The following is a 7,642-nucleotide window of genomic DNA, read 5'->3' as shown; positions in this document are numbered from 1 at the left end:
CAGGGCGACCGGTGGGGATGGAGACACCCCCCTGCCTGCAGACCGGGGACCCAGGAAACCAGCAGAGCCACAGCAGACTTGGGCCTCGATGCTGGCATGGCCAGAGCAATGCAAACACCAGCAGAAAAGATGCAAAGTCCCACCCCGGTTTCCTCTGGGGCCTCGCTCTGTCTCTCAGAGGGTTCATTCCCAGGAGAAATCCTCCAGCCATAAACATGAGCGATGGCACCGGCTGCCGCTACCTAACAGCATCTGCAGCACCTGGCCCCGGCGCGATGGATGGAGCCTGAAATGAAGAAATAAATCTGACTGCAGACCGAGCTCCTCCGGGCCATTTCTTTTTGCAACTCGAAGCCGCTCGTGGTGGTCTCGGGCATGGCGGAGGGAGAGGGACCGCATCCCTTGGGATGCTGCGGAGCTGGGGAGCTCGTACCAGCAAAACCCCCCAGGGCTGAGGTGGTCTCCATCTGCACGACGCGCCGTGGCTCTATCCTGCTCCTCTTTCAGCTCTTCGATGTGAAAAGAAAGAATAAAATGTCTGGAAAGCCTCAGGGCGGGTTTCGAAGCCCGGATCCGAGCACCAGAGGCTTGGAGGAAATAATCTCCCAAAGCCCCGGCGTGAGGGGCAGCTCCTGCAGCTCCCAGGGCAGCTCGCAAAAGGCTGGGTTTATTTTTTAAGAGATGCTTGCAATTGCCGCTCTACAAATCCAAACGTTCACCTTTGAGAACAACAATAAAAATGGATGTCAAGAGGAAAAAATCATGACGTGTCCCCAGGGGAGCGGGGGCTCAGCCGCTCTGAGCGGGTGTGTGACAGTGGCAGCACCCACCGTGTCCAGGGCCCAGCCGTGAGGACAGGGCTGGCTTTGCAAAGCTGCTTGCAGGGCGATGCACGGCTAAAAGGGGGGCAGAACCCCCGAATCTCTGTTTCTGAGCAGCCCCCCTTCCTTGCTCTGCGCCCACCGGTGCCGGTGGCGATGGACGTGGCTGCCAACACCTCCAAAGGTCAGCGAACAAGAACCCGGAGGTGCGACCCCGCCGTCCCCGGGACGCGTCGCTCCGATCACCGAGGGCAGGCAGCAGCCCTCCACCACCGTGGCCGATCCCCGGCCCCCCGGGAGACGCATCCCCCCGTCAAGCCCCGTGCGCAGGAATCAAAGCTTCATTTCCCATTATTTATCCTCCATCGGGTTTTTTAGTGCTTAAAGAAGATGCCAGCGGGGACCGGCGGTGGAGGCCCGTGCTCGGCCGCCCTCCGCAGCCTGGCTCTGCTTCAGAGGAGAGGCTGGCGGCAGTCGCCCTGTGGTACAAGGGACAAGCGGGTCTGGGGGGGGACAGTCACCCCCAGGGTTTCTCCCGTCCCCCTGACCCCACCGGGGTCTCTGCGATGGCTGCAATGAGTCTCCGATGGGAAATGTCAGCTGGACGGCGTGCACGGGGTGCAGGGCGCACACGTGGGGCCCAGGGTGCACACACGAGGTGCAGGGTGCATGCATGCAGTGCAGGGTGCGGGCATTGGGGTGCAGGGTGCACACACGGGGTGCAGGGTGTGGGCATCGGGGTGCAGGCTGCGTACATACAGTGCAAGGTGCACACACAGGGTGCAGGGTGCAGGTACTGGGGTGCAGGGTGCACACACGAGGTGCAGGATGCACACGCAGGGTGCAGGGTGCAGGCATGGGGTGCAGGGTCCATGCATGCGGTGCAAGGTGCACACACGGAGCGCAGGGTGCAGGTACTGGGGTGCAGGGTGCACACACGAGGTGCAGGGTGCACATATTCGGTGCAGGGTGCGGGCACTGGGGTGCAGGGTGCACACACAGGGTGCAGGATGCACACGCAGGGTGCAGGGTGCAGGCATGGGGTGCAGGATGGACACATGCGGTGCAAGGTGCACACACGGAGCGCAGGGTGCAGGTACTGGGGTGCAGGGTGCACACACAGATTGCAGGGTGCGGGCACCAGAGTGCAAAGTGTGGGAAGCAGGGTGCAGGCTGCACACATGGGGTGCAAGGTGCAGGCACTGGGGGTGCAGGGTGCACACGCAGAGGATGCTGAGTGCACACATGGGCTGCAGGGCGCACACAGGGGGTGCAGGCTGCACAAATGGGGTGCAGAGTGTGGGTACCAGAATGTTGGGTGCACACGTACGGTGCAAGGTGCACACACAGAGTGCAGGGTGCAGACACCGGGGTGCAGGGTGCACACATGGGGTGCAGGGCACACACATGGGGTGCAGGCTGCACACACGGGTACATGGTGTGGGTAGTGGGGTGCAGGGCGCACACACGGGGTGCAGGGCACACACATGGGGTGCAGGGTGCACACACGGGTGCATGGTGTGGGTACTGGGGTGCAGGGTGCACACACGGGGTGCAGGGCACACACACGGGGTGCAGGGTGTGGGTACTGGGGTGCAGGGCACACACATGAGGTGCAGGGTGCACACATGAGGTGCAGGGCACACACACAGGGTGCAGGGTGTGGGTACTGGGGTGCAGGGCACACACATGAGGTGCAGGGCGCACACACGGGGTGCAGGGTGTGGGTACTGGGGTGCAGGGCACACACATGAGGTGCAGGGTGCACACACGGGGTGCAGGACACACACACGGGGTGCAGGACACACACACGGGGTGCAGGGTGTGGGTACTGGGGTGCAGGGCACACACATGAGGTGCAGGGTGCACACACGGGGTGCAGGACACACACACGGGGTGCAGGACACACACACGGGGTGCAGGGTGTGGGCAGAGCCTGGCAGGGTCACGCTGGGGGAGTGCGGAGGGTGCAGAGCCCCAGACCTGGAGCTGGCCCACTGGCAGGGGCTGTCGGGGGGACCCTGCCCCATGCATGCAGTGGGTGGGCTGGAAAACCCACCGCTGCCAGGGCTTCTCCTTAGAAACCCATCTGAAATGGGGAAAAAAAAAAAATATATATATATATATAGGTAGAACCAGGACAAGCACAGCTGCTTTGGGGCAGGGGCTCAGGGCTGCTGCGGGAAGGAGCTGGGTCTAATCCTGCCCCTCCAGGACCTTACCCCACAACAGCCTCCAGCTCTGCCACCCTTGGCAGGGCTCCCTTCGCCCCACGGGGCTTGGGTGCAGGAGGGCAGGGTTGCACCCAGCCCCGCTCGCTTGCACCCACCAAGCTTGATGGCACCCGGTTAAATTTCAACCCAGCCCGTCCCTGGACTCTGGGATGGCTCCGGCTTTGCCCCGGGGATGCTCGGTTAATATTTCAGCCCCGCTGGGACTGAAAACGCCCTGTTTGCTGGGCGCCAAGGGCGAAGGTCCCTCTGGGGCCAACACGCTTTTGCACAGCTCAAACCGCAGCATCAACCCCCCTGGGGACCCAAACCCACCCTGGCGTGAGGGTGGCACGGTGTGACGAGCTCTGCTTGTCCCCTGCACCAAAAGCCCCTGCAAATGTGCTGTTTTCCTCTGCTTTTCATCGGCTTCTCCCTCAAAAGGCTGCGAGGCACCCATGGGTGCTGGCAGCAGGGATGCTGGTCTGCAGGGAGGACGCAGTGGGACTCTGGTTGTGCCCGGCGGTGAGGACCGAGGGACATCTCCCTGCTCCCGGACAGGGTCCCACTCTGCTCCTGTCCTCCCCTCCTCCAGACGTTGTTCTCTGGCCCCGTTTCGGAAGGGAAGCAATTAACTCGGAAAAGAGAAAAGAGGCAAAAAAAAAGCCCTTGGAGACCGAGAAATAAAGAATAAAAGCTGCCCATAATTAAATTTCAACTCTTTTATTTTTAAATGGAGGAGAACAAAGACAAAAAAAAAAAAACCAACCCCCACCTGATTTCTGCCTGGCCTGAGCCACTGCTCGAATGGCTCTCAAGACTCCGACACTCAAAGAGCTTCAGCAAAGCACCCCTGCCTCAGTTTCCCTGCTGCTGTAGGGGAGGTAGCAGCTCTGGGAGCCCCCCCAACGCAGGCAGCTCTGGGGAGGAGCGTGGTGGGCAGGGGGTGGGGGAAGGCTCCAGCCACAAGCCAAATTTGGGGGCAAAGCCCATCTCCACGCTCCTGCATGGGCTCGGAGGCAGAGCCCCACACGTCCACCCCTCCATCACAGCAGCGAGGCTGGGTCCCTGCAGCCTGGGAGTGCACGGCAGTTTGGGAACGCACTGCAACTGGGAACGCATTGCAACTGGGAACGCATTGCAACTGGGAACGCACTGCAATTTGGGGATGCATTGCAACTGGGAACGCATTGCAACTGGGAATGCACTGCAACTGGGAATGCACTGCAATTTGGGGATGCACTGCAATTTGGGGATGCACTGCAATTTAGGAATGCATTGCAACTGGGAACGCATTGCAACTGGGAATGCACTGCAATTTGGGGATGCACTGCAATGTGGGGATGCACTGCAATTTAGGAATGCATTGCAACTGGGAACACATTGCAACTGGGAATGCACTGCAATTTGGGAATGCACTACCATTTGGGAATGCATTGCAATTTGGGAACACGCTGCAATTTAGGAATGCACTACAATTTGGGAATGTGTTGCAATATGGGAACGCATTGCAATTGGGAACTCATTGCAATTTGGGAACGCACTGCAATTTGGGGATGCACTGCAATTTGGGAAGGCATTGCAACTGGGAATGCACTGCAATTTGGGGATGCACTGCAGTTTGGGGATGCATTGCAATTTGGGGATGCACTGCAATTTGGGAAGGCATTGCAACTGGGAATGCACTGCAATTTGGGGACGCACTGCAATTTGGGGATGCACTGCAATTTGGGAACACGCTGCAATTTAGGAATGCACTACAATTTGGGAATGTGTTGCAATATGGGAACGCATTGCAATTGGGAACTCATTGCAATTTGGGGATGCACTGCAATTAGGGAACGCACTGCAATTTGGGAATGCACTGCAGTTTGGGAGTGCATTGCAATTAGGGAACGCATTGCAATTGGGAACGCACTGCAGTTTGGGCATGCATTGGCCATTTGTGGTACAGATGTGACTGCGATGAGAGCAGCTGCCAAGGCTGGAAATTCCAGCAGGACCCCGCTGCTGGGCCAGCTCAACGCCCCCCGCTGCGGAGGCGCCGGTGAGGGTGCAGAGAGGGGCCTCTCCCAGCTCCCATCCCCATTTTGGCTGCTTTGGAGACCCCCAGCCAGGCCACGGCAGCCGATAGCCCCGCGTCACGCCGGCAGCGCGGGAGAGCTGGCCGTGTTCGGGGTCCGCAGCCCTGCCCTCCCCGTGCAAACCGCGCACCCTGGCATGGAAAACCCAACCGGAGCGTGCCGCTGGCATCGTGCTCCCGTGATTTACGCCAGCTGAGGACGGGTCTCCCCATCCCCAGGGTGAGCTTGGGGCTTTGAACCCCTCCCTGGTCTGGATGTGTCCCCGGGGCTGCAGGAGAGCCCAGCCGAGCTCCGCTGCCTTTGCTGCCTGGATCCCTCAGGACAGACACCACGGCACGCCGGGGCATTTACCGTCCCACCAAAAATCTCATCGATTCACAAATAAATTCACCAATAGCTTCGACACCTAGCAAAACACCACTGTTTTCTTTTCTTTTTCTTTTTTTTTTTTTTCCTTTCATCCTTTAATTCAATTATTCCCTGCTGTTCAGCTGTAATTAGCCGAGCTGTGACATCCCTTCTGGATGCAGCCGAGAGCTGGTGGAGACCGAAGCGGTGGGGGAGAGCTGCGTCCCTCCCCACGCATCCCCTTCACCCCTCACTGTTAATGAATAATCCCTTGGGGATTTTTTGGGGGGGTTTGATGACCTTTGCGCAGCACTTGGACCCGGAGCTGTTAGCTGGGCAGCCGGGGAGATGTCTGAGCCCAATCTGCTGGCCCCCTTGGCGTCCATCTGGGCTCGAAGGTGTGTCGGAGGATTATTCATTAATTCGCTGCATTACAGCCAGGAAAACATCAGCAGGGTTTCAAGATGGTCAGGAGGTCAAGGAGCTTTGAAGGTAGCTGTGAAGACCCATGGAAAAAGCCGCTGGAGCTGCTGGGAGGTCCTTCGCAGGCTGCACAGCTCCTGCTCTGTAATTAAGAAGCAATTTTCCCCCTGGTTCGTGATTGTGCTGGAAAGGCTGGGTCTCCGAGCATCCCGCGGTCATGCGAAGGCAGCTGCCCGCAGCGGCGGTTCCCTGCCCGCTCGGGGCTTGGAGCGGTGCTCCCGGAGGTCACCTTGCCCGAGTTAGCCGGCTCAGAAAAATCGTTATCGTCCCCTCCTTAATGAGGGATCGGGGAGGGTTTGCTTATCACCAAAGCGCAGCCACGGAGCGCTGCAGAGCTCCTGCAAATCGCCGTTCCTCGCCCGTCCTCCAGCTGAGACCCATTGCCCGGCCGGATCCTGTCCCCCCGCTCTGCTCCTGGTGGGACGGCAGAGCGAGTTTGGGGTGCAAGGCGAGCGTGCGAGGCATGGAGCATCCTCCTCCTTGCAAGACAGGGAGCGAAGACGCCCAGCGCCCGTTTTGCACGCACGTGGCGATGCGATGCAGTGAGGTCGTCGCATCGCCCGCTACCTGGACCCCCCCAATATCCTGCTGCTGGGTCCCCCCAAACCCAGCAGGGCCTTCTCCCTATTCCCCCCTTTGCCCGGCTTGCCCGGTGCAAAGGCTGCAGGTTCAGGGGACACGCTCCAGGGCGAGGATCCCCAAAAGGGAAGCGGCTTCTCCCCAAAACCTTCTGAAACATCTTCTTCCCCAAACCGTCAGAGTTTGCAGCATCCCTGTATAGGACGCGGGACCCCAGGCTCAAATCCGTGCCCAGATCCTGCTCTGCCAGCCGGGAACGAAGGGCTCGGCCCTTCTCCTCCCCCAGGAATCAGGCAAAGCCCAAGGGGAGGGCTGTTATTCATTATCCTTCCAGCCTGGAGAGAAGCTCCTTGTTGACCCACAGGGCTGGAACAAGCTCTGCCAGCCTTGGTCCGGCCAGGATCCCCCCTCGTCCCCGGTGCCGGAGCAGCCGGAGTCCCGCTCACTCCAGCAGCATCTCCAGGAGCGGCTGGCGGGATGGTAAGGAAAAGCCCAGAGGGGAATTTCCCAGTTTTTGGGGTGGGAAGGGTGGTCCAGGCAGCGTGGAGCCACACGCCGTGGTTGGGGCTGGTGGGGACAATAGGGTTTTATTACCACTTTTGATACGGATTTAATAACCAACATCGCCGTGATGAGAAATAGGAATGGTGTCTCGGGAAAGCGAGAGGCAACAGATTCCCTGGATAAATCAGGTCAGGCTCTGGCTGCTGAAGAGGAGTGGTTTCTAACCCATGGGTTTTCAGCTTCCATTTTGTTGTTTTTTTTTCTTTTTTCCCTTTTTTCCCTGCCTCTCTCCCTCTGTCCCCTGGCTCACAGACCAGCTCCGGATTTTAACTTGCATGGGGGATGCTGTGGGGCAGCCCCAGCCCCACCTCCCCCTCGCCCCGAGGGCTCCCTGCTGCTATCTGGGCTATCTGCATTAGCTTCCTGATGGCCCTGGCTCCGGGCAGTGTCACCTCCCTGGGCAGGGTGATGGGCCATCCACTGTCCCTGCCCTGCCCAGCCCCTAAAAGCAGCCTGGGGTGGTGGAGGAAGGGGGGAAGGATGCTGCAAGCACCCCTGGGAGAGCCCCTTCTGCACCCCCGCAGAAGTTTGGCCAGTTTTGGGGTCTGCTCTT

This window comes from Ciconia boyciana, chromosome 3, assembly GCF_034638445.1.
Source record: "Ciconia boyciana chromosome 3, ASM3463844v1, whole genome shotgun sequence".
Classification (NCBI taxonomy): domain Eukaryota; kingdom Metazoa; phylum Chordata; class Aves; order Ciconiiformes; family Ciconiidae; genus Ciconia; species Ciconia boyciana.
This window is presented reverse-complemented; position numbering follows the sequence as displayed.